The sequence below is a fragment of the Amblyraja radiata genome, chromosome 7 (assembly GCF_010909765.2).
Source record: "Amblyraja radiata isolate CabotCenter1 chromosome 7, sAmbRad1.1.pri, whole genome shotgun sequence".
Lineage (NCBI taxonomy): Eukaryota > Metazoa > Chordata > Chondrichthyes > Rajiformes > Rajidae > Amblyraja > Amblyraja radiata.
In genome coordinates, this window is record NC_045962.1 from 59,633,058 (window position 1) to 59,644,173 (window position 11,116).

The 11,116-nt window shown below is 43.4% G+C and overlaps 1 protein-coding gene across 4 annotated transcripts in view; it reads left to right on the forward strand.

Moving 5' to 3' along the window:
• slc35f5 (solute carrier family 35 member F5) overlaps positions 1-2,943 on the forward strand; it is a 144,135-nt gene extending 141,192 nt beyond the window's left edge. For all 4 annotated transcript variants that reach the window (XM_033024630.1, XM_033024632.1, XM_033024631.1 and 1 more), the window contains one exon: positions 1,523-2,943. The gene's annotated coding sequence lies outside the window, so the exon portion shown is untranslated. The remainder of the gene's footprint in view (positions 1-1,522) is intronic.
• Positions 2,944-11,116: the final 8,173 nt, after the last annotated feature.

An 11,116-nucleotide genomic window follows, 5' to 3' on the forward strand; every position in this document is an offset into this window, starting at 1 on the left:
GCCACACTGAAGATCGACACAGACTCATGTGCTCTTCCCTCTTATATACTATATCGGACCCGTGGCACGAAATACATGGGGGGGGGGGGGGGCAACACCTACAAACCAATCATAAATAAAGATCATACAATACATTAATTGACAGTTCCCTAACCCAATCACAAAATATCCCATTACATTGTTTCTACAGAAAGTTCCTAATGGAAGACAGTAAAGAAACATTTTACCAGGTAATGTAAACAAATTTGTGCAAGGCCCCCTCTCCTTGACCAATTACAATTAACAGTGCACAGACCATGCAACATAGTTAACAATAGTATTCTAACATACCATTCCCCCAACACCCTCTAAACCCCCGTAACCCCCTCTAAACCCATCCAAACCCCTCTAAACCCCTCTTCACCACTGTATACACCCCTGTAAACCCTTCTAGACCCCATGTAACCCCCTGTAAACACATCTTAATCCCCTCTAAATCCCTCAAAACCATCTCTAAATCATTCTAAACACCTCTAAAAACCCGCTAAAGACCTCTAAACCCCTTAAACCCCAGATTGAGGGGGGATCTTATAGAAACTTACAAAATTCTTAAGGGGTTGGACAGGCTAGATGCAGGAAGATTGTTCCCGATGTTGGGGAAGTCCAGAACAAGGGGTCACAGTTTAAGGATAAGGGGGAAGCCTTTTAGGACCGAGATGAGAAAAACATTTTTCACACAGAGAGTGGTGAATCTGTGGAATTCACTGCCACAGAAGGTAGTTGAGGCCAATTCATTGGCTATATTTAAGAGGGAGTTAGATGTGGCCCTTGTAGCTAAAGGGATCAGGGGGTATGGAGAGAAGGCAGGTTCAGGATACTGAGTTGGATGATCAGCCATGATCATATTGAATGGGGGTGCAGGCTCGAAGGGCCGAATGGCCTACTCCTGCACCTATTTTCTATGTTTCTATGACAGCACCTGCGGTCAGGATCGAACCCGGGTCTCTGGTGCTGTGAGGCAGCAGCAGCACCACTGTGCTGGCCTAGTGGCTCAGTTTGTTAACCGCACATCCCTTGAATAATTTTTATTTAAATTCAGATACAAAGTGCTTTCTGTCCCTCAGCCCAGTAGGATGGCGAGATCAGTGATGAGTCTTGGCTTAGAAATGTGCCATGTTCCCAGATGCACAAGGCAATGGGTCCTTTTGAAATGACCACCTATCTATAACACCCCATTATTTTTAAACAGTTCTCTGTTTGTAATTCATACCATTCTAATTAATACTTACAGAGCTGATTATTTTGTTTAATAATCATTTTCAAAGCGTTTTGTTGGCTACTGATCCACTATAAGCTTAAAAAACACACTTTTAAGCTGATGACTGAACATCTTTAATTGTAAAATACTTGGTGCTTCAAAGAAACATAACATTTATTGATACAATGTGAAATATGAGTAGGAATTTGCAGGAACACTTGATTTTTACAGTTTGAGAAAATCGATTCAACTGATGAGGATTTCTTTTTTTATTTCTGTCCCCAGACTGATGAGAAATCCATGGAGTATTTTGTGTTCAATCTTCTGAAGTGCTGATAAATCCTGCTTCTGTTGGTGCCTGTTCACATATCTTAGCCATGAAGTTAAAATCACTTGAGGCTGTACATACAATTACAAGCACCATATGTTGGAAACATCTGTGGATTTTTTTTAAATGCGGAAAGGCTTTCTTATCACTAAAGAATGTTGTGGAAAACTCACCTGTCAATACAATCTATCTTCCTTTTTGAATGTATTGAACTGTCAGATGCAACTTGGAAAAATGAACTATGTTTTGTGATTTTGGGGATAAACCTGTTTCTGAATGATCACTCTATAGCTTTTTTGGGAACATTCTTCAACATCAAGACTAAAAAACTGTGTCTAAAGTACAACATGTTGAATGAGCTATGCTGACACTAAAAAAAATGAGAAAATCATTTTGAAAGATACTCAATCCAGTTTTAGTATTGTGCATGCATTTATCCTAAAAAGGAAGAAAAATCAATGTGTTCAAAGGAAATTGAACGAACAACTTTGAAATACAGTTCAAAGGACAGTGTTGTTAAGATATTTTGAAGTATCTGATTAAACCGTGGATACACTACATAGGCTGTTCACTTTTAAAGACTGATTCAGATTTCTGTACTTTGAGTACTATAAGTTTCAAAGTGAATATATCTCTGATTACTATTAAAACTATCTGTTAAATTGACCGAATAAATTAGACTTTTCCATTATGTTTAATTACAGAAGTTTGTGGTTTTAAAATGCCCAGAACCAGCATTTCATTGTTTAGTGGAGATTGCAGTTGCAGCCTTCCTGTACCAATCAATAACATTTTAATGTGATTTTATTATGGTGCCTTTATGGTTACATATATCTCGTATTTGTGATTCTCAGGATATCATTTCAGTCAAATCTACAGTTCCTTTTTTCTACCAAAATCATGTAAATGTACCAATGTGCAGTGGGTGTTTTTAAAAGATAATCTCTTGATCTCCTGAATTTTGGTTGGAGTGTTGTTCTTAACTGCTAGAAAATCAGGTTTATATAGCCTGCTTTCTTTAAGGAGTCGGTTAAATATACATTTTTTAATACATATTTGTACACTAGAGAAAAATGTGAAAATGTGGTTTTACTTCAGTATGGAGTAAAAACTTCAGTTGTTCACTATACAAATTAAATTTGATTTTATAAGACTATATTACCAACATAATTAAAATATTTCTGGTCATCCGGCACAAAATCTATTGTACAAATCTAAAAGCACAGTATTTCCTTTTGTATGTAGTAAAAACTAGTCTATTGTACTGGTTTCCTGTAAATTTCAGTGTAATCTAAATATTTGATGTGAAATGTTTTCAATTTGTGAACATATATGTTATTTATTGTATAGACATTCTTAGTAAAGTTATAGACATAAATGCTGCTTTTTTTTGGAGAGAAATGAAACCTTAACAATCTCTTTGAACTGAAGTATTTAGGCACAACACCAGTAACTATGTATGTGCCTTTGAAAAGATACAGTGAAGCCTTAACAAAGGGTCTGAAAAAATTGCACTCTTCTTTCAGCGGAGAAGGTTAAGGTTGATTTTTTTTAAGATTGAGAGTTTTTGATGCATTAATAACCAGAAAGTATAGATTTAAAGTAATTGGCAAAAGATCTAAAGGGATACGAACATCTGGAACACTTCCTGTAAATCCATCGATCAGTTTGAAAGGATTTTGCACAGGAACTTAAGAATGGAAAAACTTGAGGATTAGGGATCAAAATTAACGATATGGGACTTAGAACTTATTTGAAAGATCCAGAACATGGACCACGGGCCAAATTGCATAAGATTTTTATTATGCAGATCAACATTTTAAGATTGTTTGTGAGAGGGAAGAGGATTAGACCCTTTCTTGGAGATGGCTGGCAATTGTCAACTATGTGATATGAATGTTACTTATCTGTCACTCAACAACCCAAACTTAAGCGTTGCCCTGATCACGTTGGATGTGGCGTGGGCTGCTTCATTATCAGAGGTTGCACAAACTGCTCTAAATCATCGGCCTTTGTTCCCAATTATAACCTCATGGTAAAGTAACAACTGAAGGTACCTGGGACCAGGACGGCCTGAAGGAACTCTTGCTGCGATATTCTACGGAAAATGTGCGAATTAGGAATAGAAGTTCACTTGGCCTCTTGAATCTGCACCATCAGGTTGTGGCTGAGATAGCTGCAACCTCAACTCTGCAGCCCACTATACCTCTGATAACCTTTTATATCATCCTAATGAAGAATGCATCTAGCTCTGCCTTAAAAATATTCAAAGACTGCTTGTAAAGGAGTTCCAAAGTATCGTAACCAAGTAATTTTTCACATCATCGTTCATAAATGGGTGATCCCTTATTTTTAAACTGTGACCTTCTAGATTGTCTTCTCTCCATATTCACCATGCTAGGACTGCTCGGGGTCTTTTCAATAAAGACGCCTCTCACTATCCACCTGATATAAATCTACCATGTCTAAATTTTACTCCTTAATATCTGAAATGGGTGGAATCTGTAGTCTGGTAAACTTTGGGAGTATGTGCAACACATACTTTCAATAACAAGAGGAATACTGTATTCAGTTTTCCACAAGTCCTTAACAATACCCTATTTCACAGAGACAGTGATCCCCATGCACTAACACTATCCTACACACAGGACAATTTTACAATTTACAGAAGCCAATTAACCTGCAAACCTTTATGTCATTGGAGTGTGGGAGGGGCACCTAGACAAAACTCATGCGATCACAGGGGGATCGTACAAACTCCATACAGACAGCACCCACGGTCAGGATCGAACCCAGGTCTCTGGCGCTGTAAAGCAGCAACTCTACCACTGCCATTATGCCACTCTCTTTGTCTTCAATTACCGCTGCTATAAATTATAACAGTCCGTTGCCTTTCCTCATTTCTTGCTCTACCTATACAACCTGCTATCATGCTCTGTAGTGTCCAAAACGCTCTGTTTCTTGGACCTTTTCAATTGCTCAACATTTAGATAATGGACTATTTCACATTTTTCTATATCGTAATGTACATGCCAGATCTTTGCCCACTCACAAACCGATTTATATCTTTAGTGGCCACCTTTTGTGCTCTTCACAACTTATTTTCCTGCCTATATTATTGTTATCAATAAACTTAGTGACTTCATGCAAACGCAAAATACTGCTGATTGTTACCTAATGAACCAACAGATCCCCCACGATGGCCATAGCTTGAAGGAAGCAGGTTGTATTATGTACTTTGTGTGTGGATGGATTGGGTGTAGAGGAGAAACCCTTCTCACATTTAATCCAAGAATGTGTAAAGTATATTACAAAGATAGACAAAATGCTGGAGTAACTCAGCAGGCCAGGCAGCATCTCTGGAGAAAATGGATAGATGACATTTCAGATCGGAACCATTCTTCCTGAAGGTTCCCGACCTGAAACGTCACCTAACCATTTTCTGAGAAGCTGTCTGACCCACTGACTTACTCCAGCATTTTGTGTCTATCTTTGGTATAAGCCAGCATCTGCAGTTCATATTTATTACATAAGATGTATTGCACAAGAAGGATCTCAACAAGAAATGTCACCTATTGCTTTATTCCAGAGATGCTGTCTGACCCGCTGAGTTATTCCAGCTTTTTGTGTCTATGTTCTTGCACAATGCTAATGCAGTTTGAACTGTGGGAGATATTTTATTTTCCTCTCCATTCAACGTCTGCAATTCACTGTAGAAACAAAGTGCAGATGATAGTTAATACACAAAAGGACACTACCACACTGACCTTTTTGTTCTGGGTACACAAAAATGCTGGAGAAACTCATCGGGTGAGGCAGCATCTATGGAGCGAAAGAATAGATGACGTTTCGGGTCAAGACCCTCCTTCAGACTGATGTGGGGGTGGGGGGGCAGGAGGAAGAAAGGAAGAGGCGGAGACAGTGGGCTGTGGGAGAGCTGGGGAGGGGAAGGAGGGAGAAAGCAAAGACTACTTGAAATTGGAGGTCAACATACCGCTGGGGTGTAAACTACCCAAGGGGATATGAAGTGCTGCTCCTCCAATTTGCGGTGGGACTCACTCTGGCCATGGAAGAGGCCCAGGACAGAAAGGTCGGATTCGGAATGGGAGTGGGAGTTGGAGTGCTGAACCGCCAAGAGATCAGGTTGGTTAATGCGAACTGTGCGGAGGTGTTGGGCGAAGCGATCACCAAGCCTGCGCTTGGTCTCACCGATGTAGAGCAGTTGACACCTAGAGCAACGGTTGCAATAGATGAGGTTGGAGGAGGTGCAGGTGAACCTCTGCCTCACCTGGAAAGACTGCTTGGGTCCTTGGATGGTCGAGGGAGGAGATGACAAAAGTGTAGCATTTCCTGCGGTTGCAAGGGAAAGTAATTCCGAATCCAACATAGATGCTGCCTCACCCGCTGAGTTTCTCCAGCACTTTTGTCTTCCTTTGATTTTTCCAGCATCTGCAATTCTTTCTTAAACATTTCTGTCCTGGGCCTCCTCCAATGCCAGAGTGACGCTACACACAAACTGGAGGAACAGCACCTTGTATTAAGCTTGGGTAGCTTACAGACCAGTTCAGTTGGAATCATAAGATGGCGCCTACCTGCAGCGGCATTTTGCAAAAGGCACAACAGAAAATCTTCAAATATAGTATTTCTGAGCTCACCTGTATCAAAGAATCTGCAGAAATCAATGACATAAGTAGCGAGCTGCCTACGCATTTAAATGCATTAGCGCCACTGCGAACTCTCGAAGATAGCGACTGTAAGGGAATCTCTGATTGGAGGGGAATCCCCGACCTCGTAGAGGCGCGCAGGTACAGTAAATACTGTACCTGTAAACACCAGGGAGGCCTTCATGGAGTCCGGAATCGAAGCCGTCGGGCAGGATATCCCAGCAGCAAAGGAGCTGGAGGTGCCGACTGTAAGGGAATCCCCGATCTCGCGGAGACTCGCAAGTACTGTACCTAAAAGCACCGAGGAGGGCATCATGGAGTACGGAAACGTGGTCGTCGGGCAGGACTACAAGTAAGACTGAAGTGTAGGGGACTTCGGCCTCCTCTCCCTACCATCCTACTGGCCAACGTACAGTCACTAGAAAACAAAGTGGAGGACTTATGCCCCTGTCCCACTTAGGAAACCTGACCAGTCTCCTTACCTGCTTCCACTACCTGCAACCTCTGGCAACCACCTGCAATCTCCGGGAACCGCACGGAAACCTTGGGTGGGGCGCAAAGTCTCCAGAGGTTTCCGTTCATGTTTCCTAAGTGGGACAGGGGCATTAAGGTCAAGGCTGCTTTACCAAAGGCAGCTGAGGGAATGCTCTGTGTTCTGTTTCACAGAGACATGGCTCACCCCCAGACTCAGCGATCCAGCCTGAAGGGTTCTCCATCCACTTTATGGACCGGATGCAGGCGTCTGGGAAAGGGAGAGGAGGGGCCATCTGCCTCATGGCCTCTTCGTGGTGCTCAGACGTGGCAGTCCTATCCAACTCCTGCTCTCCACACCTCGAATATCTGGCGGTGAAGTGCCGTCCCTTCTACCTACCGAGGGAATTCACCACCATCATCCTGACCGCGGTCTACATCCCACCCCAGGCAGACGTCCGTCTGGCACTGGAGGAGCTGCACGCCCTGGTCAACAAGCATCAGACTGCTTACCCAGAGGCATTTACCACCGTAGCCGGGAATTTCAACAAAGCCAACCTGAAGAAATCGCTCCCTAACTTCCACCAACATGTCTCCTGCAGCACCAGAGGACCAAACACCCTTGACCACGGCTACACAACCATCAAAGACGCCTATCGCTCTATCCCTCGCCCTCACTTCGGAAAATCCGACCATCCGACCATTCAGCGGTGCTGCTTCTTCCTGCATACAGGCAGAAACTGAAGAGTGCACCCCCAGAGGTGAAGACTGTACAGAGCTGGTCGGAGAGAGGGGGGGGGGGGGGGGGGGGGGGGGTAGGCAGAGGATCAAATCCAGGACTGCTTGGAGTCTGTAGACCGGGCAATGTTCAGGGACTCGGCAACGGACCTGAATTAATACGCCACAGTCGTTACAGACTTCATAAGGATAAGTGTGAAGGACTGCGTTCCAACAAAAACCTTCCGAGTGTTTCATAACCAGAAGCCTTGGATGAACCATGAGATCTGCATTCTTCTGAAGGCAAGATCCCGGGCATTCAGGTCTGGCAATGCAGAGGTCTATAAGAAGTCCAGATACGACCTTGGTAAGGTCATCAAAAAGACTAAAAGGGACTTCTGCTCTAAGCCGGATGATGAGACGGATGTTCGGAAACTGGGCAGGGCTTGAATGCCATCACCTCCTACAAGGCGAAATCAAACGACAGCGAAGCATCACTCCCTGATGAGCTCAATGCGTTCTACGCACGGGTTGATAGGGAGAACACTGCTGTACTTTCCCGAACCCCTATTCGCGCTGATGGTGTTACGGTCATAGTCACAGAGGCTAACGTCATAAGATCCTTCAGGGGGGTGAGCCCTCGGAAAGCGCCTGGACCTGCTGGTATACCCGGTCGAGTTCTCAAGACCTGTGCAGACCAACTGGCGAGAGATTTTGCAGACATTTTCAACCTCTCACTTCTGAGGTCTGAGGTTCCCACCTGCTTTAAGAGGGCATCAATAATACCGGTGCCCAAGAAGAGTAAGGTGATGTGCCTCAATGACTCGACCAGTGGCACTATCGTCTGTGATGAAGTGCTTTGAGAGGTTGGTTATGGTGCACATCAACTCCTACCTCGACAAGAACCTCGACCAACTACAGCTCATACCGCCACAACAGGTCAACGGTAGATGCAATTTCACTGGTTCTCCACTCCGCACTGAACCACTTGGACAATAAAAACACCTACGTCAGGCTGTTTTTTTAAAGACTTCAGCTTGGCGTTTAATACCATCATCCCTTCCAAGCTGGTTACCAAGCACACGGAACTGGGCTTCTGCGCATCCCTCTGCAATTGGATCCTCGACTTCCTCATCCACAGACCACAGTCTGTTCGAATTGGAGGAACCACTTCATCCTCAATAACAATTAGTACAGGAACACCTCAAGGCTGCGTGCTCAGCCCCCTGCTTTACTCACTCTATACCCATGACTGCGTAGCCGGTCATAGTGCGAACTCCATCATCAAGTTCACCGATGACCACTGTGGTTGGACGAATCACAGATGGGGACGAGTCAGGGTATAGAAGTGAGTTCGACCGAATGGTGCCAGCACAACAACCTGGCTGTCAACATCAGTAAGACCAAGGAACTCAATCAATCAATCAATCAACCTTTATTGTCATCTTGCAAAGCAACAGTTGTACAATGCAAAATGAGAAGACGTTTCCCAGGGAATACTGGAGCATCGCACATGAAACTTAAAACATTTCACACATAATAACAGTAAAAAACAATCCAGTCCCTGATGAAACAGTATAAATAGTTAAAAGCAGGTAAAAACAGCAACATTAAAATACTGTAAAAACAATCATTCAAATGTCCAGGGCAGCTGATTTGAGTGGCCAGTGCCAGAGTTATTAAAATGTCAGTGCAAAGCCGCAGAATCAGGTGACTGTGAGTACAGAATGACTGTTTAGCAACCTCACATCCTGTGGCAGGAAGCTGTTTAGCAGTCTTGTAGTCCGGGCTTTGATGCTACGGTATCTCTTGCCTGATGGCAGGAGATCCAGGTGTGTGGAGGGGGTGCAGTTTGTCCTTAGCTATTCTCAGAGCTTTTTTCAGACAGCGGCTCTGGAACAGTTCTTGTACCGAGGGTAGGGAGACGCCAATGATCCTCTCTGCTCCCCTCACTACCCTCTGCAGAGCCTTCCTGTCTGAGCAGTTGCAGTTGGAGTACCACATGTTTATGCAGTACATGAGTACAGACTCCACCGTGCCCCTGTAAAAAGTCCTGAGGATGTTGGTGGGGAGTGAGGCCTGTTTGAGTTTCCTCAGGAAGTGCAGTCGCTGATGGGCCCGTTTGACAATCCCAGTGTTGTTCTGATTGTGGACTTTAGTATAGACTGATTGTTATCTTTAGTAGGGGAAGGATAAGGACCCACAATCCTGTTTATATCAATGGGACGATGGTGGAGAGGGTCAATAACTTCAAATTCCTGGGCGTGCATATATCAGAAGACCTTTCCTGGACCCAGCACACCGATGCAATTGTAAAGAAGGCACATCAGCGTCTCTACTTCATGAGAAGACTACAGAGATTCGGCATGTCGAAGATGATTCTCCTAAACCTCTACAGGTGCATGGTAGAGAGCATTCTGACTGGTTGCATCGTGGCCTGGTTCGGCAACTTGAACGTCCAGGAGCGAAAAAGACTACAAAAAGTTGTGACCACTGTCCAGTCCATCACCGGCTTTGACCTCCCCACCGTCGAAGGGATCTATCATAGTTGCCTCAAAAAGGCAGCCAAAATCATCAAGGACCCACACCATCCTGGCCACACACTTATCTCACCATCAGGAAGAAAGGAAGAAGGTACAGGAGCCTGAAGACTAACGTCCAAATTCAGGAACAGCTACTTCCCCACAGCCATCAGGCTATTAAACACAATGAATAAGGTATGAGCTCTGAACTGCAAAAAACTATTATTATTTGCACTATATTTGTTATTTATTGAACTTTTTCTTTTTTTTCCCGTTATATACAATGTTTACATATTCACATATTCTGTTGTGCTGCAGCAAGTAAGACATATGACAATAAAACACTTTAATTTACCCAATGGTATGAACTTAGAATCCTTCAATTTTAGGTAACGACTCACCTGTTCCTCTCCACCCCCTAACTCGACCCCCCCCCCCCGCTACTTTCCTTCCAATGACTTTACAATCCAATCCACAGCTCTTCGGTGGGACTCACTCTGGCCATGGAGGAGGCCCAGGACAGAAAGGTCGGATTCGGAATGGTAGTGGGAGTTGGCGTGCTGAACCACCAGGAGATCTCCAGGGATTGTACCTGACTTGCTCATTTACTCCTGCAATTCATTGGTCGTTTGAAGCAACCAGACACAGATTTGCTATAGAAAGGTTGCCTAATTAACTATCCAATTTTTCATGAGGAACATGTAGTCTACATGGGCAAGTGGGCAATCATGACAAACCCGTTAAAAAAGTAAAAGCTCTTGGAATCCAAGGAGGAAATTGAATTTTAAAATTGTATTAGTGGCAGGAAACAAAGGGTAATGCTTGATGTTTTATTTTGGTGACTGAAAAGATGCTACTCAGGTGGTTTCACAGCACACAGTATTCAGTTCCTTTTAATATATTAATTATTCAGGATTAAAATCTAGGGAACCTTGTAGAAAATACAAAAAAAAATAATTGGTTAACAGAGATAAGCAAAGGTCTGAACTACAGGAAGTAATAAGTGACCTGGTTAATTATGCAAAAAAAATGGCAAATAGAACAATCCATGGCAATAATTCATTTGGAGAGATAAGGAAATGTTCAAACAGAATATTGAATGGTGTGTAGGAAGATCCTTTGAGGTAAAAAAAACAAGTCAGTAAAGTAGTTAAAAAGGCATACAGGATGTTATCCC